General features: G+C 41.4%; 1 protein-coding gene across 9 annotated transcripts in view; it reads right to left on the reverse strand.

Moving 5' to 3' along the window:
• Positions 1-21616, reverse strand: part of CLIC5 (chloride intracellular channel 5) — a 229525-nt gene that overhangs the window by 55946 nt on the left and 151963 nt on the right. The window lies entirely within an intron of this gene.

Genomic DNA, 21616 nt, shown 5'->3' on the forward strand with positions numbered 1-21616 from the left:
GGTTGGGGAATTGGTCTCTGTAGAATTCATTTCCATCAGGTGGTTTATTGGCCCCCAACATAATACTTAGAGGAAGAAATAACCCGTTTGCTCCAGACTCTGATGTTGGCTGCCCTGGAAACCATGGCCCCCGCAGGTGGCCTGGCAGGGCATTCCACTGACAGGGAGGGCCTGTGTGGGCCTGGGTACTGAAGACTCATACAAAGCTGTAAACAATCCAACCAACATCCAGGAATGGGGGCTTACTGAGTTTTTTTTTTTTTTTTTTCAAAAGAAAGGCAGAAAACAAATGCGTTCCCAAAGCTGAACACACTGTTTTCCCCCTTGAGATTTGTTTTGCTGTGGTATTCAGATGGGGAAGCAGGGATGCCTTCTTTCATACATTAGAACCTCATTGTGTGCTTTTTTCTACCTTGCAAATTGCTCCCAGCAGGGGCTCAGGTTTATAATGGAAAACTGGAACCTTTGACAGTGTTGGTTGTACGTAATTGCTATGAAATTACAGTTATTTTACCTCCCTCTTAACTACACCAAAAGCCCCACTCCCTATTCAGTTCTCACTTTTCCTCAGTGCTGCAAACAGACCCACCCCTGAGTCTTGAGAAAGCACGGACTCCGTTATATAAAATGAGAAAGGTAGGAGGGTACAGTGTGGGCACTACACCGGCCCACGGAGCTAAAGTTACCAATAAAACATGCTCAGACAGGTGGCTATCAATTTAATAATAGCTTGGTGCTAACTTGAGTTTATGATGTACGTTCCCTAGGAACTTCTCAAGAAGCACTTGACAGGTACCAGGTTCTCGGTCCTTTAAGACATCCCGACACAGGGAGAATTCCCCCAGGCCCAGTTATGGTGGAAGTAACAAGAGGAGAACTGAAAAAAAAAGCAAAAACAAAAACAGAAGCCAGATCCATATACTGTTATCTGTTTTCCTCTGATGGTGGTGGTGGGAGGATAAGGGAATTGAAGGAGGGACTAGCAAAATAGTGGATCTCTCAACTACATAAAAAATTCATATAATAATAATGTTAATAATAACATATCTATATTGCCAGGCATTGTTCTAAAGGATTAACATATGTTATTAACTTGTTTATTTCTCATGAGAAGCCTGTGAAGTGGGATATTTTCAGCTCTTACAAATGTGGAAATGGAGGCACAGAGAGATGAAACAACTGGCCTAAGGTTATCATCGTGGTGAAACCAGGATGAACCCAGGTCGTCTGGCTAGAGATCCAGTGCTCTGAGCTGCATGCCTGGAGCCAGCCTGAGGGTCCAGCCAGGTAACAGGTCCTCCCCAGGTGCTGGGAGGGCTGGTGTTGAATTGTATGGACATCCTCTGGTCCATGTGCAATCAGCTATGCCAGGAGCATAGGCTCCCTACATTTTCATTATGTCTTATTAATCTTGTATTAAACTATAATTCTAGGTTTAGTAAACAAAATTGTCAAAGACCAATAGAAATATGCGAGGGTGCTACTATTTACTTTCACTGTCTGGGTATCCCTCTTTCAGCTTCCTCTATTCCTCTTCAAACCCCAACAGCCTTGTGGCCCTAAGAAATTGTTAAACGCATGGGTTAAATGTGATGATCTGTGACGACCATCTGAAACATCAACAGAGAAGAATCAGGTGGGGCTCAGTTGGGCCCCACACCCTGAAAAGTGTGAGGGAAAACCCAGGTGTACTTTGTTCCAGAGAGATTTTGAGCACTTGGGGCCAGGGACCGGCACAAAAGCAGCATCCTAGGTTGAATCATGTTCCCCCAAATTCATGTCCCCTTGGAATGTGTGTATGGGACCTTATTGGGGAAACAGAGTCCTTGCAGGCGGAATCAACTTTAAGACGAGGTCATATTGTACTAGAATGGGCTCTAAACATGACTGATGTCCTTACAAGAAGAGGGAAATTTGGGCACAGACATTCAGAGGACAAAGTCATGTGAAGATGAAGGCAATGATTGGAGTGATGTATCTACAAGCCAACGAACGCCAAGGATTGGTGGCATACACCAAAAGCTAGAAGAGACAAGGAGAGCCTGGCCCTGCCAACACCTTGATTTTGAACTTCTGGCCTCCAGAACTGTGAGAGAATCCATTTTTGCTGCTATCAGCTATACTATGTATAGCAATTTCTTGGAAACTAATGCAATCAGGGAAGTGTCAAAAAGATGATGATATATATATATATAAACAGCTAATGGCAAGCTTCCCAAGCTCATGACTCTACTTTGAACACAATTGCCAGCTATAATCCTAAAGTACTTCCTGTTCCCTAGATACAGTGCATATAACAACTTACTATGAAATATCATGCCATGTATAATATTCCGTATGGTGATACCAGTAGTAGTAGCATAATGTAATTATATAGGCTATATGATTGTACTTCATATGTTATATGCTGGATACTTCATATTATATGCTATTATATATTGCCTTTCATGTGATCTCTCTCTATATATGATGGGCTTGGCTCCCTCAAAACATAGTTGAAGTTTTATTTACTTTGTCTTCAGCAGCAACAAGCACAGGCACCTGAAACTTGCTTCATATTCAGTGCCTATTTAAATGGATGCACGCTGAGGGGAGGGTGATGTCCCTCTCTTTTTGTGGCTTGATCTCAAAATTCTGTCACTGGCATTCTGAAAAGCATCCTAAAATACATGCATACATACTAAATACATACATACATACATACATGGCTAGCCTGAGTTATGTAGCACACTAGCCGGAGACTGTGATTCTAGATCCATCTCTGCCTCTACTTCACTATGTGAATGACCTTAGGTAAGTTACCTCCTCTTGGCCTCAACCACTGCACCTATAACTTCCTGCAATTTTGTAAATTCAAGTGGAAAATGGAGATTTATTTAAGACCATGGTTCTCAAACTTTTTAGTCTTAGAACTCTTTTATGCTTTTAAAGATTGTTGAGGGTCCCAGAAAGGTTTTGTTTATGTGGATGATAGTTATTGATATTTACCGTGTTGTAAGTTAAAGTTGAAAAACATTTAAATATTTAGAAAAATGCTATAATAAGTGTGTCTACTAACATACACAACATCTTAACATAAAATAACTATATTTTCTAAAAACAAAAGAAATTTAGTAAAAGTGGCAATGTTTTACATTTTTACAAAATCTTTAACATCTGGCTTAATAGAAGTTGGCTTCCACATTTAATCTCTTGGTATTTAGTTGGGGTATATGGGGCTTTTGTTGTTGTTGTTGTTGTTGAAACAGAGTCTTGCTCTGTCATCCAGGCTGGAATGCAGTGGCGCGATCTCAGCTCACTGCAACTTCTGCCTCCCAGGCTGAAGCAAATACTGACAAATATTAAGTCTGAGTAAGCACGGTGTGTCAGCCAGTTGCTCTTTCAAGTAAAAACTGCTTTGTGAGGGAGGCAGCTGGTTCAGCTGGCAACTCAATCATACAAGTGCTTTTCCTTCCACAACCATCAGACTTTGGAATGCAGCCAAAGAGCTTATGTGCATTTCCCATTTCATCAACCAGAATGTTTAGAAGACATGTATGCAAAGGTTGAGATTTAATCACATTATATCATTTTTAATGCTTCATCAAGGACATTCATAATTGAGGCTATTTTTTTTTTCCTGCACATGCATGACTGGCTAGTACCACTTATACCACTGCTTGGATTTGTGCTGAAATAGCAGTAAACTTACCCACGAAATACCAATCCCAGAGAGGGAAGCATACCATCTTGATATAACTCTAAAACTAGTTGTGACCTCTTAAAACCCCTGAAAACCTCTTAGGGACCCCAGAAGTCCATGAACAACATTGGAGAACCATTGTTTTAAGACATTCCATGAACACACCAGATATGTAATACTTGGTCTCCAGATAACGAAGAGGAAGCTGATAATTGGCCAAAAGTCACTCGAGGGTACCCAAGTCCAGAAATGAGAGGAATCATTCAGAGAGGATCCAAGAAGGAATTATAGAAAGTGACCAGATGACAATGAAGCTTGATAGATGTGTCAGTTATCAATTTATTGCCTTTCAGCTCCAATGCACCCTTGAATACATGCTCTATGAGAATAGGGGGAATTTCTTTAAACGTTTCTCCTTTAAAGTGAGCACAAAGTTAGGCTTTCTCACCAGGGAGAACTAGAGGGGCACTGCAGGAGGAAGAGGCTTTCTTGCTGGCTGTGGTGTGGGCTGGGGGTGGGCAGTGTAGCTGTGAGGGCATGCAGTGGAGCCACTCCAGCTATAGGCTCAGCATGCAACCCCCCTGGCACCTCACAGCCTCAGCCTGGCAATAACATTTGCAGCACTCTTGACACAGAAACCAAAGCCCCCATTAAGCCTATGTCCAGCCGGCCTATGGCCAGGGTGTCCACACAGCTCGGTCACTCCCTTTGCAAGCCCCACGTGTCCTGAAGGCCTTCTTCTCCACTGACACCTGGTTCCTGCTGCACGCTGTACTGATGCTGATTGCCTGCTCCCTGCCTGAACTCTGGGGAGTGGCCTATTGCTTGCTCAGCAACTCCAGACCAGCTCTGGCCTGACCAAACCAGTGAGCTTCTGTGCCAGGTTCCGAACCGCGTCTAAGTTTGTCCTTCCCCGGTTCCTCTCCCTCAGCCCTAGGGTACCATAGAGAGTTTCCTTATATGTCATGGTTACTCTTTTATCTTAGTTAATACTTCAAGTTGAATTTCTCCTGTTTAACCTACCATGTAGTTTCTCACTCCTGATTGGACCCAGACTACATCAGATGCTTAAATATCTGTTATTTCAAAATGTAAGATTTTTATGACCTTTGACTTCTTTAGAAACCTGGCAAGGTTAAGTCCTGGATGAAGTATTAGGAAAGAAACCTCAGTTTTCTCAAAAAAGATAATTAAGTCACCATTTACGTCACATTTCCACTTTTTGTTGCTGTTGCCCATGAAACTTGTCCCTGAGGACTCAAGTGATTAAATAATTTTTTTAAGTGTACAGATAAAAATTATACAACAATAGGTCTGTAACTGACCTCAGGAATGCTATACGCCAGCTCTTTCTTTTTACTGGTAGAGAAATAGACCCAGAAAGGTTAAGTGAATTGCCCATGGTAGCACAGCCAGTTCCCATAGCAGAATCAGGTCTCTCTAACTCCTGACTCTCAGCTCTGAGCAGACCACACTGGCTGTTGTCCTCTAGAAAAGAGTGGCAAAGTGGCAAAGGCCACATGAAGAGGACTTTCTTTAAACATAATAACTCATCTAAACTGTTTAGACAAAGAAGCTTTCTTTGTAATAATATTTCCAGCTGCCCATTTTTTAATTAGTTAGTGTAAGTCAGACAACATTTCTAGTTGTGACTACTTTTTTTTAATACCAAACAGTCTATCCTTCCGATAATTTGGTTGGCAAGACTTCAATTAGCAGGGATGGGACCTGGTGGTACGTGGTCCACATGAGGATAGAGAGGTTTACCCTTGAAGAAATCAACGTTCCCTTTCTCAGAAGCCACAAAAGGCCTAATTCACTGGGGTCACCCAGGCATTTTTCATTCAAGAAACAGGTAACAGGTATACATTTGAGGCTACAGAGATCTTCAACATTTATCTAAAGTTTAATGTATGGGCTGAATCAGCTCTATGTAGACTACTACCTGTACAATGTTGATATGAAGAATTGTAGGTATATTGGTCAGAGTTCTCCAGAGACAGAACCAGCACAATATGTATGTGTGTGTGTGTATTTATCTATATATACACACATATGTACATACACACACACACACACATCCTGTTATATCTACTATATATGCAAAAACATATACACATCTTATTTTTATGGAATACATTATAATAACAATATATATATGTGTCTGTACATATGTATACACATATATATAATACATATCAGTTGGGGTGTGAAGAGAGAGAGATTTGTTTTAAGGAACTGGCTCACACAGTTGTGGAGGCTTGGTGTGTTCAGAATCTGCAGGGTAGGCCAGCAGGCTGAAGCCCCGGGGAAGAGCCGCAGTTCGAGTCCAAAGGCAGCCTGCTGGCAGAATTCCCTCTTCTTCAGAGGTGGGAGTCAGTCTTTTTTTCTATGAGGCCCACCCACACTATAAAGGGCAATCTGCTTTACTCAAAGTTCACCAATTTAAATGTTAATGTCACCCCCCCCCACAAAAAAAAAGCACCTTCACAGAAGCATCCAGAGTAATGTCTGGTCAATATCTGGGCACTATGGCCCAGCCAAGTTTATATATAAAGTTAACCATTACACCTGGCATATTTAAATATTTTACTTGATTCAGGTAACCTATTAATTCAGTATCTGTCATCTGCACCTTAGCTCACCAGATGGTTTTGTAAACAATTGAATATAGTTGTGTACATGTCCCCTCCCAAAAGAACTTGTAGGCTCCAGACTTAGCGGGCTCCTTGGTTTACACCTCTAAGTGAGCAGGATCCAGTGGTGCCTTTGATGCATAACTAGCCTGGTCTGATGGTGGCTTTGGGCCCAAGACCGCCTACAACTTTGTATGTTGCACAATGCCACTGTGTTCGTGGCCCGTTGGGCTGTCTGTCCTTCAGCCTGCCTTGAGCTTTACGTCCATCTGCCACTGAGTGTATGTTCACCCTCCCGTGCTTCACACACTCTCTGAGAAAGAACTGCCCTTTCCAAATGAACACCACTGCCCCTTCTCCCAGCCCCTTCTTTCTACTCCCACATGGCTTCTTTCTTATTCTTTCATGTCCCACTATTTGAATAAATAAATGGGTTTCTTTTAAACCTCTTGCCAGCCCTGCTTCTGTTTAACAACTTCTGAAATTGTCTTTCAATCTCTTTCTGGGTTAATCAATTCCTTTTTTTTCCTTTGTGTCTTCATCCTACCCGACATTTGTCTTATAGCTAAAACTTTTGATTATCCTTTCTTCTTAAAGCACAGCCATCTGCAGCCTCCCTTGCCACTTGGTGCCTCTTAGGTGGCAGGAGCCAGCTTCACAGGCAGGCAGTCTGTGCAGTTGCATGGGGCCCCACACTTGGTTTAATGCTCTGCTGTTGCTATCCTGAAATTCTTAATAATTTTGGAGCTAAGGTCCCTCATTTTCATTTGGCAGTAGGCACTGCACATTATGCACTGGCCCTGCCTGTGGACCCCTTATTCTTCTTGCTGACATCCTCCTCTTTCTGGCATTTGCCCTCTCAGCTCACCACTCTTCCCCTCCATGCTTGGTGCTCTTTGGAGAACTTTTCTTCTCTTGAGAACATGATTGTCCTTCCCAAGTCAGCAATAACTCTGGCTTCTAGGCCTATAAACATGCTACTTACCCTAAGCTTAAAAAAAAAAAAAAAAGAGTCAGAGAAGGAAAGAAAACAAGGGAAAATGTTGAAAGGCTGTAGGGCTTGCTTGGCTCAAGTCTACCTTGTTGGTTCCACCTCCTAGCCTATCACACTGCAGTGTCATATGTTATTCTAAGATTTGCCTCATTTCAATTAAATATCTTGCCAGTTACTAGATACTTGAGGTTTTCTTAGAAGTCAGACAATATGCCTTGTTATTACTATTTTTCAAAAGTAAATGATCTGACCTTCCAGTAATCTAGTTGCTATGCTCCATTAGCATGAATGTGACTCAGTGATTTGTTTTATTTGTCTACTGTCAGAAACCTGTAAGTACTCAAGAAATGTAAGTTTGATGGCCTTAGTATGTCTTCCAAGTGATCCCACCAATCTTGGGAAGGCAGAATGGCTCTCATATGTTAATATTATAAACCTGCACCGTGCCTTGGGAGAGCCCAAAGTCCACACTCTCTGCCTCCAAGTTTGGCTGTTTCTGCTCACTAGCCCAGGTGTAATATTTAACAGCTAAATTCCATTGCAGTAGAGGCAGATTTCAGTCCTCAACTTCACAGAATACTGTGGTACAGTGTTAAGGGCATTGTATAGACTCATGCAGACCTGGGTTCAAATTCCTCCCCTGACACCAACCAGCAGAAAAAATGTCTGCAGTACTATTTCCAATCCCGTATGTCCTTCATAACCTTTCCACAGCCCCAGCTAGAGGTGGAGTTCACATTTCCCTTCTTCTTAAAATAGAGCAGGCTTTTGTGGTTGTCTGGATGAATGGAATATGGCAGAAGTGACACAATGTGTGACTTCTGAGATTAGGTAATAGAGGGTGATACAGCTTCTGCCTGTCTCTCTCTGTCTGTCTGTTTTGGGATGCTTGCCCCTGGAACCTAGTCACCATGTTGTGAGGAAGCCCAGAGCACATGAAGAGGTTCTCTGTAGTGTTCCAGCTAATAGTCTCAGCTAAGTTTTCAGATGACAGATTGCCTCAACAACCAGACAAGAGAATGAATGAGATTTCAGATTATTCCAGCCCCCAGCTTTTGAATTGCCCCAAATGACATCTAGTGAAGTAAAATTAGCCATTATAACCAAGCTCTGGGCCAATGCAGGTTTTTGAGCAAAATAAATCTTGTCATTGTTTAAAACCACTAAGTTTTGGGCTTGTTTGTTACTCGGCAGGCAACTCACATACACACTTAGTCTCAGGCCCCTTATCTTCAAATTGGTAGCAGAGTTATATAATTGGATGACGATATGTATAAAACATATAGTATACTTTATATACATTTACAGCTACTGTCTTTATGGCCACAGAAGACAAACATTTAGGAAGAGCTTGTTAAACACCCTATTTATGAAATGTTATGCCTTGGTGAAGAGTCAATAGACCTCTCTTTGATGGCACAAAAGTTCAACAGTACCTAGTGTTCAGGGTTTTGTGTATAAAGCAATAAATTCAACAAAGAAAGCAAATACAGGAAGCACTACAGCTATTGTTCATTGGCCAGAGGAGAGTGTTCCTAAACTAAGTCAGTCATGCATTTACTATGAAGGGAGAGAGGGAAAAGTGACTCATGTTTGGTTAACTGTTGGTACAATGATAGATACATGCATGTCTGTTCTCTATAAGACCACTGAATTTCTGTGAAAAGCAACACCCTCCAACCAAACACCTTTTTCAAGTAGTTCAAGAGTCAAAGATGAGAAGGGCTGGAACCCAAGGAATATAGATGGTTGAAGCCGAGGGATCAGGTCTGGGACAGATTCCTGGAAGTTTTCTACTGAAGTTTATTGGAAGCCTTTGTGTTCTCTCAACATCCGGAAACATTTTCACAGCTTTTTAAGGTACTGTCATCCCATTCTTTAGACCTGATTATGGCCCTCAATGCTTGGATCAGGAAAGTTGAAATCTGGAATTCTTCCACCTCAGAAATGTACCAAAACACAGGAAACCAAAGAGCAATACAAATCTATAGCCTCAAATAAACAGAACTCCTTTCCACATTGGTTTAATTTGAAGAAGAGGTCTCCTCACTTAAGCCTCCCTTGGAGAATCCCCATCCTAATACAGGAGATATGTTTTCCACTGAATGAGGCCACTGTCAAAAGCTTTGCATTCCTCTCTTGACATTTTTCTTATTTGTCATCCAAGATGCTATGGAAATTAATGGCAGCTCTTGATCATGAATCCATTCCCCCTACATTTAAAGAATAAGCCTGCAATTCCTATAATCCTCATACCAAACAAGGATATCTTGACATTGAGCTCTGCTACTCCTACAAAGGTTGGTGTTTGAGATCCTGAGATAGCTGAGATTCCTCAATTATTACTCATCTGCCCTTCTGTTCTGGTTGTCTGAATGTTGAGTTTTGAATATAGACTCTTAATAGGATAAGCTGGGCTGGAAAGACTTTAGAGACATCCCAAAATCTGTCATCCTAGCTGTCTGTTGGCTTCAATAATCACTCATGAATCCCAAACTCAAATATAACAAATTAAAAGCTTATGACACTAAAATGAAATCTGAGTCCTGAGGTTTATTAATTAGGGTCATGTACATCTGAGAACTTATGAAAAAATTTTTGCAAAATTACTAGTTTATAATATGTCAACAAAGTATGTTTTTAGAGCTTGAAAATCCACTCCACTAAGCATTTTAAAAACTGGAATGCCCAGGCCCCACTCTCAGATATTCTGATTTAATTAGTCTGGGGGTAGGGCTCAGACATCAGAATTCTTTTCCCTCAAAGTTCTCGAGGTGATTCTAATGTTCAGTCAGGACTGACAACTTCTGACCTAGTGGTGCCCACAGTGGGAGATGTCCAATAGAATCACCAAAGGAGCTTGTTAAACAAAGAAACAAATGAGCTCCCTGACCCCATTGCAGACATACGGAATCAGAGTCTCTGGGCTCAGGACATGTGTGACGGGCTGGACCAAGCACCTAGAGTAGCACTTAGGACATCGTTTCTCCCTCCTCGTTTTGTTTCCTTTTTCCTTATCTAAACTGGAAACTCCTTCACATCCTGGCTCCACTCCTACTTCCCACCCCATTTCTATGCTGTTCTTCTTCACCTTCCATCTCTGCACAGGCCCTGAAAGAAGTGCACCATTTTGAGTTGTTCAGGGCATGGAGAGCCCATTTTGGATCAAGACATCTGGAGAACCTCAAGTCAATGCAGCCATAAACAATGCCAAGAACTTCACGTGCCAACTGGTATTTTTATGGTTGTGTCTCCACACAGAACTCTTAAGTTCTGCCAGGTAGGTCTTCCCTGAGGGTGACAGAGTGTGCTGTAACTGGGTACAGAAACCCTAGTCACTGGGCTCAAGTTCTTATGTGGTCAACCACAGGCCATATGTATCCAACCACATTTGTTCTCTCCAGCCACCTTCCTCTAGTCAGCCATGGTGAAAAACATGGCTTCTTAAAAAATGCAGGGTCCTCAAAAGGTCCTGTTTTGGGCTTTCTTGGCTGTGTGGAGTACCAGCAAGCTTTATCTCCACTCTCAACCATATGCAGGCACTTGGCCACTTGGGCAGGGTGGATCCACACAGCCAGATATGCATCTTCACCAAGGGCCAACTTGGTTCCAGAGACTGGGAATGTAGTGATGTGGTGATGAAAGAGACATGGTCCCTCTCTTGAGAAGCTATCACACAACAGAGGCAGCAAAAGGTAAAGACATGATGGCCAGGTTATCACTGAAGTGCAGTAGTGGTAGAGAACGGGTGGAGTGGGGACAGGAAGGAGCCCACCTAAGGGTTCAGGGAAGGATTTGGGGCAGCAACAATGCCTAATATGAGCCTCAAAGGTAAGAGAGTTTATTCATACAAAGTGGTAGGTAAGGCCATCCAGGCGGAAATGATGGCATAAGCACATGCCTGGAGGCTGGATTGCACAATGCAAGGGTATTAGGCTGTTTTTGCGTTCTGTAAAGAAATACCTGAGACTGGGTAATTTATATTGAAAAGGGGTTTAATTGGCTGATGGTCCTGCAGGCTGTACAAGTGTCATGCCAGCATTTGTTCAGCTTCTGATTAGGGCCTCAGGAAGCTTATGATCATAGTGGAAAGCAAAATGGGAGCAGGCACTTTCCATGGCAAAAGCAGGAGCAAGAGAGAGAGAGAGAGAGAGGAACCAGGATCCTTTAAAACACAGCTCTCCTGTGAACTATCAGAGCGAGAACTCACTCATTACCATGGGGAGGGCACAAAGTCAGGAGCGAACCAACCCCATGACCCAAACACCTCCCACCAGGCCCTGCCTCCAATATTGGGAATCACATTTCAACATGAAATTTGGCAGGGACACACATTCAAACCATATCAGCGGGTGAGCAGGGAATTCCAAGCAGATCTTGTTCATGCTCTATTAGGAAAACCCACGCAGAATTTCTCTAGTTCCCTTTCTTCCTCCATTCTGAGGACCCCAGCCTAGCCACAGGCAAAGCCATAAGGCAGTCAAATGCTCATCTTCTGGGGGTCTCTGTGTCTTCCCGATCTGCTGTCTCCACCATCATGCATCTCTAAACCCCTCAGCCACCCTTGGCCAGCATGCCTCTCCCCACTTGTATCTCTCAATGCCAACTCTGAAAGCATTCACATTTAAGTATGAATTGTTGATAACTGCTAAGCACTTATTCCTCCTGGGGTACTTTTATTTATCATGGCCCGGATGTAAGCAATGAGATGAAGCTTCAATAGTAGAGTTACAGGTGTCTGTCAGAAAGTGATTAAATAACTGGGAAAGAAGGAAGAAGGGCAACAATAGCTTCCTGGGGGTCCTGAAACCAGACATGTAGGTTTTTATCTATTATCTCCTATGTGAGATCCTGCCAACTTGTTACTTCTGCAGTTCTGAAAAACTAGCTCACACAATGCGTGCCCCAGACCAAAGGGCAGGCACTCTTATCACAAAACTCCTTTAATTTCCATTTAAAATTCTCTATTTAAAATTACTTCAAGGGTGGTTGGAAGGGCAAGACTTCAAAAACAACAACACATTCCTTTTTAATTAATTGGAGGCGGGTGACTATAGGAATGTTTTAGCTTTGCCATTAATATGAGTGCTATGAATTTGTAATAGTGACATCTTCCTATACTTATGCAGTAAGATCTTTGTTAGCAAGACTGTTTGGAGAAGCAAGATGTTCCCTGGTGAACTGAATTCCCTGGGTAGCCCTTTAAGCAATTCGGGGCAATGTAATAAAGAGCAGAAGATTAAGAGTCCTGCGTTCCAGACCTAGTTTTGGCACAAAGAGTTGTGTGATCTGGGGCAAGTAAATTTCCCTCTCTGCGCCTTAATCTTGTTATTTTTAAAGTAGATAAATTAGAAAAGATGGTCTTGAAAGACACTCTGTTCCTAAAATGTGGCTAGGAGAAGGTGAAAATAACTAAATCTTTTATTTGCACCTAAAAATTCCAATGGCTGAATAGAGACTCCACAAGCTACTGAAGTCCTCTCTCCCAGCACCATGTGTGGCTCACAGCACGGGCTGGATAAACGTTTGCTGAGAGGATGAAAGAGCTTGTGGACTAGCATTCTATTCTGAAAACAGGCAGCTGGGTCTGCAGGGGAGGGGCCAGCACCATCGATTGCAAGGAAAATCAGGCCACAAAGGAAGAGCCACCTGTGACCACCTTTGCTCGCTGCTTCTGGGCTCTGCCTTCTCACAACTTCACTGTAGCATCTTTTCATAGTATTCTCAGCACCTTACCTTAAAAAGCAGTTGAAGAAGCACCCTTTTTGGAAGGCTGTCCCCACCCCATGTCCCCACCCCCACCCCCTCCTGCTCTATCCAACTCTTTCAGACTAGGGCAGCTGAGGTCCAAAGACTTCAGATGACTTTTCCAAGGTCACATAGATGATCGGTAGGGATGGACTTTGCTATTGAATGGAGATGGCTGAAATCTCAGTCAAAATCATGAATGTATGTAATTTAGACATAATCAGGGAAGATAGGAGAAACAGAACTGAATCCTTTGGAAAGTCATCTTCGAGAGATATTCCTGCTAAGCCTTGCTTATCTTTCATTTCATTCCCTTAAAAGAGTAAACTGCTAAAGACAGAGGAAGAAAAATCCTGCCTGGTTATTGAAGGGTATGGATTCACATCAAGGTTTTTTGTTTTTTTTTTTAAATCATGGAGGAGTCACTTAGGGTAAAGACAGAAAGCCACCCACACTCCTACTGCAGCTCCTGAACTCCCAGGGGAAGGATAGAAGGGAAGCTGTGTAGCTGTCTCTCCTCACTGTGTTCCTTCTTCTCTCGCCTACGGTGATTGGGAGGATTAGGGGAGATAACACAAGTAAAATGGGGGCACAGTGCCTGGCAGAAAGCACTCAGTGCATCTGCCATCTTCAAGGTCACTCTGCCCTCTGGGCCCATTCCTCCTTCCTCCTTCTCCTCACTCCCAGCCAGCACATTAAAGGTCACAGGTCTGGAGAAAGTCCTTCTCTGCCACTGTGCAACAGGGAAATGTTTCTCCCAGCCAAGTGCCCCTGTCATATGGGCCCACCCAACTAATTTCTTTTGAGCGCCTATAGAACTTACAGTGAAGACTGTGGTTAGTCCTGGATGATTATATCTTCTGCTTTAGAAGGGAGCTTTGAAAACAGCCTCACAGTTACAGACAAAACCAAGTCAGTTTTTGTGTCAAGAAGACCCAATTTCGTTTTCTCAGCCTTGAAAAAAAATCAATTTGAACTTGCTGCTGGCTGAGTTATATGTTCAAGCTCAGACCGAGCTGTAATTGGAAAGGAGTCTGTCTTTTGTAATACCCAGGCCAAAAGGGGAAATGAAAATCTTTTTCAAATGGCAGAGTAAGGCAGGAAATGTTCTCTTTATTGTACTCCCATAAAAAAATAAACCTACCCAGTAATTATACCACACACACACAATAGTCCAGGCCCTCACCCAGGAAGCCACAACCTGAGATGAAGGAGTCAGTGGTTATTTTCAAAAAGGGAATTTTTCCAAGCCCTACCATATTTTCTTTCACAAGTTCCTTTGCATTTACAAGAGACAGATTGCCCACCCTGCTTTTCTGCTTGACTGGTGGAAGTCAGACGACCTGCATACTGGTCCCAGTTGTTCTGCAAGATGAATGTGCCCTTGAGCAAGTCACTGTCTCGGTCTGGCATTCTTCACCCTTACCTATGAAATGAAGGGGCAACTAGATAATGCCTACATCTAAATTCTCTGATTCTCTTTATGCTCACTTGTTCGTTGGGCACAAAGGAGCCAGAGGTGATCCCTGCTTATGAAAAGCTCTAATGTAAATTCTCCACTTTATGTCTAGGAGAAAAAACTGAAAGTGGCCATTATAAAAATACAAAACTGCCCCATTGGTGGACTCCAAAATAAATGAGGTGCAGAAATTGTTCTTTTCCTCTACTGGATCCTTTCTGTAAGTCTTGGAATTTGCTATGATGCTCTTGGGGCATTCAAATTCACAAGCACAAAAAGAACTATATTTTGGGTACCACATTCTAATACTACTATCCACAGAGTGGATTCCTCAAATCAGCCATCTGGTATATAGAATATGTGAAAATGCATTTCCAGTTCTAGCAGAGATTGTTCCATCCATAGGTCTAGAGTAGAGGTATATGTAATCGTTGACAATCAACAAAGCATATCACTTGTATCTTATTTAGTTTGAAGGTGCCAAACAGGGTTGTTGTACATGTTTTTTAAAAAATTTTACAATGGTCATCTCATCTCCACCCCAACCCCCACCAAACTATTTCTACCACCTTAAGCCAGGGTGAGCCAAAGTCCCAACCTTTCCTTTACGTACAAGACCCACCTAAGGAAGGAAGCCTGCTGTTGTTGGACTATGTTTAGAACAGATGATGTTACGTGATGAACTTCAAGCATTAATGACAGATAGTCTTCTAGATCCTATCTAATGTTTAGGATCAGCCCCTTCAAATTGTTTTTTGATGAAGCCTCAGGAACGGCAAAGAAGCATTGCAACTTGTGCTTCATCTCCCAATTATTGAAGGAGGCTGCTGGAAACATAATATAGAAAATTCTGAGGTCTCAACTAGGATTAGTAGGACAGAATGTAAGCATTATTTGGTGATGACATGTTTTATTTATAAAGTCAACCTTAGATGCAATTCTGCTGACTCTTCTACACAGAGAAGAGGCCTGCTGAAGAATTAAAAGATAAGAACAAAGCTAAAATGAGAAGCGTAATTTTCCCCCATGTCCTCCTAGTTAGCTCTTATGGACCTTTCTGTAACATGAATTTATTCTACTAAGTTGTAAAACAGATCCTGTTTTACTTTTCTCTTCTCAGTCCTATGATACAGTTCAGGGCCAGACACATTTACTCTAGTTGTTCAAAATGTAGCCTGCATGAAAAGATGAGTGCCTTAGAGACATACCAAAGGGCAGAACAGAAACAAGGCTTAGAAACAAATTTAACATAAGTAGAGTACAGGTATCAAGGACTTTTACTGTATAGCGCTTGCAATTATGTGATTAGCTTTCAGCAAGATGTGTCTTCTCTCTATCTTTTCAACCAGAAAATAATTTAAAAAGCAAAGATAGCTTGAATTGGCCTCGAAGCTGTCTCCATGTCTGTAATTGGGAATAATAACAGCTGCCCACCTACTTCATGAGTTGTCTGTGAGCATCAAAGGTGCTCTGAAAGGATGACGTAAAATAATGGAACCTACCACTGCCGTATCCAGTCTTCTTCATTAGTGGATTGAAATTCCAGCTAGAACACAATGTCCTACAGCTCCAGGGTCCCCTTGTAAGTTTATCTCTCAATCAAGTCTCATTAAGAGCTTTTTATCTCTCCCCTGGAACTCCAAGAAAAGGCCCTAAAAGGAATAGTTTTCTTGTTAGGAGGAAATTCTGGATTGTCTACAGCTTTGCTGCTCAAAGTAGGGCCACAGACCAGCAACATCAGCATCCTCTAGGAGCTCATTAGAAATGCAGATTCTCAGGCCAGCCCCATACTTACTGAATCAGAACCGGCATTTTCAATAAGACCTCTAAGTGATTTATGCCTCTTAGTGTTTGAGAAGGCTGGTCTTCAGAACCTTTGCAAGATAAAGGCCTCATACAGCAACAATTGGAAGACCTTTATAACCGATGCATTGGGTCAGTGATAGCCAGCTTTTCTTTTTCATTTAAAAAGTGCATCTTTGCACATCCAGATTTCACATAATTCCTGGCTAGGAAAAACAAAAACAAAAACAAAAACAAAACTCCACTCTTGTTCATAGTAATCTGGCCCTACTGGGTTCTAAAAAAGTCAGTGAATCTCAGCCAAATTTCCATACCTCGTGCAGAGGAGGAGCCTGCTTGCAAATAACAATGGCAGCCAGGTGCTGAAAGTGAACACTGAAGCTGAAACTGGAGCTGAGGTTAAATTATTTATTGAAATTCCATGACTTGGCTTGTCTGTTAGAAGCCAACCAAACCTAGAGTCACTGAGCATGTTCATCTCGAACAGGCCCTATCCTGCACCCCCTGAAGTTACCTGCCTCTTTGCCTGTGGGACCAGTCAGATGTCGGACCCTCCCTCCAGGGGTTAAGTTATGGAAATATGACATGGCTGGGTTAGTAAGCTGGGCTCTCTAAAGGTGCTATCCTGAGAGCTCCTGATGTCCATGGCTGAGCAGTCTGCCTGTGTGCAACCTCTAGTTCATAGAAAGCCTGCCTGTTGCAGGAAAAATAACTCACTTGCAGCTAACTCTTTCTTTTCATTTTTTAGAATAAACACCCTTTGTCTCAGGGTTTCTATTTGTATAATAGAGAGAAATGTGTTTTGTGAGTGTTTTTGTTTGTTTTTGCCAACCAACATGCCAATATATATAAAATGAATTAAACTCTGTAGATATATATTCCTTTTACAATATAATCACTAATATTTGATCCTCAAAAGCAAAATACTATGAAAACATGTTCATCAATAGCAAAATAGGTGGCTGGGCACAGTGGCACAAGCCTGTAATCCCAGCGCTTTGGGAGGCAGAGGCAGGCGGATATTGAGGTCAAGAGTTCGAGACCATCCTGGCCAACATGGTTAAACCACATCTCTACTAAAAATACAAAAATTAGCTGGGGGTGGTGGCACATGCCTGTAGTCCCAGCTACTTGGGAGGCTGAGGCAGGAGAATCACTTGAACCCAGGAGGCAGAGGTTGCAGTGAGCCAACGTGGCACCACTGCACTCCAGCCTGGCGACAGAGCAAGACTCCATCTCAAAAAAAAGAAAGAAAAAAAGCAGAATAGTTGATTACAATGTGATATAACCATATGATAGAATAGTATACAGCTATTTAAAAGCATGAGTTTGATTCTTATGTATTATTCTAGAGGGAGTGTCACAGTAGGAGAAAAAGGCAAGTGACAAAGTAATATGAACAGTGTGATCCCTTTTTGTATTTAAAAACAAAATCTTGTACGTGTTCATATTGTGTGTGTGTGAGAGAGGATATATATATATATATATATATAGTTTTATATATAAAACCACCAGGCTGGGAATCAGAAATCCTGGGTTTCTGTCCTGATGCTCCCCTGAGATGTGGGGGCTGCTCATCTCTGGGCCTCTGACACCTTCTCTGCCTATCACTCAGAGTGACAGCAAGGGTCAAATGAGACCATGTGCATAGAAGGGCTCTGACCAGTGGAAGTGATTATAGCTTCCAGGCACCTATGGAAAGATGAAAGTTAATAAATAACAATTATATTTATATATAGGGCAGAATGGAATAAATCGTAAATAGGAGACTCAACAATATGTTTTTCATGTCTTGGGAAGCAGTGTTTACTACTGTGTGTGTGTATATATATATATATATATAGAGAGAGAGAGAGAGAGAGAAAGAGAGAGAGAGAGAGAGAGAGAGAGAGAGGGCATGCCATAGAGAGGAGTTGAGGGTGGGACCTGATACTGATAACATCAGTTTCTTCAGGTGGGTGCATTCAAGGGGTGTGTGAAAGGAGAGTCTTCATATTTTCTTTAAGTGGTTTCGAGCAAAGAAATATTTGAAACCCTTGGGAACAGATACGTTTCAAAATTCAAGATATTTTGGAATGTAGAAAGGTAACATGTGTGGATATATATGTAACCCTATCCCCACCCCCTGCAGGCTCTGGGACACCACACTGCTGTAATCAAGTCTATTATAATCACATCTCTGCAGCACCAAGCGGGGCAAAGACAGACTACAAATCATCTCTAAAGTTCAAGGCAGTTTTGCCTCCAAGTGAATTTCCACAAACTTAATGAAAGAACTTACAGTTTTCAGGGCTTTTTAAATTTCAAGATTACAGATAAAGGATTGTAGACCTATATATTTCTTTAAGGTTTGAGTTGTCACAGTCATCTTGTATTTTTAAAACAAATAAAGTAAGCTAAAAGGGAGGTGACAAAAAAAGAAAGAATATATGAAGGGGAAAACCCATCTGATGTGCCCTTAGGTCCCTTTACTTGTGCCTCCAAAGGCTCTGATTTAGAACTGGAGAGTGAGCAGGATGTAGCTTTGGTGAGGAACACACAGGGGTCGGCCTGACCTGGGGACTGGAGACCTCAGCAAATTCAAGCCCACTAGCCTGCCATGTAGCAGATACAGGAGAATGGCAAATAAAGATGAAAGAAAGACTTTTAATGAAATAGAAAGTAACTTAGGTGCCAAGGAGTAACCAGATCCTAAAGTGATGCCCATGTGGCTCCTGTCATTCGATATGTAACTGAAACAAGAGTATTTCTGTCAAAGTTAAAATGCATATTTTAACTTTGGCCAACAGGGACTGTCCAACACACGTATAGATGGCATCACCAGTCCAGTTTGCCAGGAACCAGTGGTGCCCTCAGATTCTCACTGGGGCAGGCAAGTGCTTATTTCTGTCTAGGTCTCTATCAATATGGACATTTCTTTTAAATATATATGTATATAGTTATGTTGCTAATCTTAAAAAAAAATCTTGAAATGTGCTTTAAATCCAAGTATATCAGATTACAAAGAACAAGACAATATGCTACCTGTCAATCTCTAAGTTGCAACTGCTGTACAACCTGAGCCAAGTTAGCTGGAGCCTTCATTTCTCTTACTATGAAATAAGGGTACAGTACCATTCATCACTCTCACTTGAAAGGTATACAATATAATTAAAAAGTGCTCAAAAGTCTTTGGCTTAATTTATGTTGTAAATTATAAATAGCCTATTTCTCTATGTTATATAGGTAAAGGACCAGGGCCTGAATGTCATAAAGAGAATGTAAATGATCAGTGGTGGAAAAAAACCACCAGGCTGGGAATCAGAAATCCTGGGTTTCTGTCCTGATGCTCCCCTAAGAAGTGGGGGCTGCTCATCTCTGGGCCTCTGACACCTTCTCTGCCTATCACTCAGAGTGAAAGCAAGGGTCAAATGAGGCCATGTGCATAGAAGGGCTCTGACCAGTGGAAGTGATTACAGCTTCCAGTCACCTATGCAGAGATGATGAAGGTTAATATAATAATTATATTATATATAGGGCAGAATGGAATAAATGGTAAATAGGAGACTCAACAATATGTTTTTCATGTCTTGGGAAGCAGTGTTTACTACTGCGTGGGACATCGGAAAAGTGTCCTTTCATTTTTATTTCCTTGGTAGATTTGTTTTTTGTCTGCTTGTTTATTTCTTTGTTAAATGTGTAGGGTGAGTAGACATCCCAGCTTGCCTAGGAGTGGGGGGATTCCAGGACTTTCAGGATTTAAAACTGGAAAGGTCCCTGGAAAACTGGGATGAGTTGGTCACTCTATGTACACGCATTTCTACTTTCAGAAAAGAATTTGAAGGCATAGTTAAACACAGAAGCTTACATTTAATAAAGGTTGGTGCAAACGTAATTGCTGTTTTTGCCATTACTTTTAATGGCAAACTCATTCATACAACGTCCATGCACAGACAGAGTTTATTCAATTCAAAGCAGTTAAAAATGTCAAATAACCCATTCTTAGTACTTTTGGTTCATCGTACGACAGTTTTGTCTTTCACTGGATCAAATGTAGTGATTCTCAGTATTAATAATCACTCCAGACTCTGTCTAAATGTTCAAATGGGTGATGGACATTATAATGGCATAGACCTATGAGGTTTCCTAACATTAACTAGAGTAGACAAAAGGCAGCTTGTCAGAAAATAACACTAACAACAACAAAAGGGAAATTGCTGATTCTTTTTAGGGCTGGATATCACATGTGTGCTGTATGTATGCAATGTGCATATTGTCTTCCCATGTTTGGTTGACTTTTCATTGCTAAATGAGCAATGTAGTTCATACAGATCTGCCCACATATCGAAAGAATAAATTATTTCCTTTCAGGGCTCTGTCTTTTGCAAAAAAGTTGTGTTTAAACTATATAGATGATTTATAATAAATATTTGTAATAAATATTTATTTTATTTTTTTATTTATTTTTAAATCTTAATTTAAATATTTTATTTTAGCTCTTTTCTTTTTTAAAAAAAGAAGATACTGTTGCACAATTGATATTTTTATATAGCAGGTCATCAAATAACATAATTTCATTCAATGTTGCTTTGTTATAACATAAATGAGAAAAGAAAATTGATTGTTGGCAGGGGCCACTGTCTGTGTGGAGTCTGCACACCCTCCGAAATCCATGTGGGTTTTTCCTGACTACTCCAGTTTGCTCCCACAACCCAAAGCTGTGTACGTTAGGTTCACTGGTGTGACTACATTGTTTCAGCCTGAGTGTGTGTGTGTGTGTGTGTGTGTGTGTGTGTGTTTGTATGTATGTGTACACTGCACTGGAATGGTTTCCTCTCCAAGGATGATTCCTGCCTTGGGCCCTGTCTGCTACTCTTGGCCATGAACTGGAATAATTGGGCAAATAATGATCTTAATTGTTTTTATTTTTCTTTCTTAAATGTATGTATAGCTCACATTTACTTCGATGCTTAATATTACAAGTGTTTTGGTCTTTATTTAAAAGTTTGGTGATGTTTTTTGACCAGAAATATGTTATAGAAACTTAATTTTTGTTTATTTCAATTAACCTAGCGTAAAATTTGTTTTATTACACCATATTGCTGAAAGTTGCAGTTTCCAATAATCTATTGATGATGTTAAGTGAGGACTGACTGTATTTCTAACATTGCAAAAATGATCTCAACATACCTCTTCTAAAGGTAAGGCTAAGTTAATTTTAATGCCTTCACGTAGGCCCATCCTGCTTACCCTGTGTCCTCAATGCAAATTAATGATGCTCAGCCTGCACTTTCTTTTAGTATTTCCAGACTCCT

This window comes from Symphalangus syndactylus, chromosome 23, assembly GCF_028878055.3.
Source record: "Symphalangus syndactylus isolate Jambi chromosome 23, NHGRI_mSymSyn1-v2.1_pri, whole genome shotgun sequence".
Classification (NCBI taxonomy): Eukaryota; Metazoa; Chordata; class Mammalia; order Primates; family Hylobatidae; genus Symphalangus; species Symphalangus syndactylus.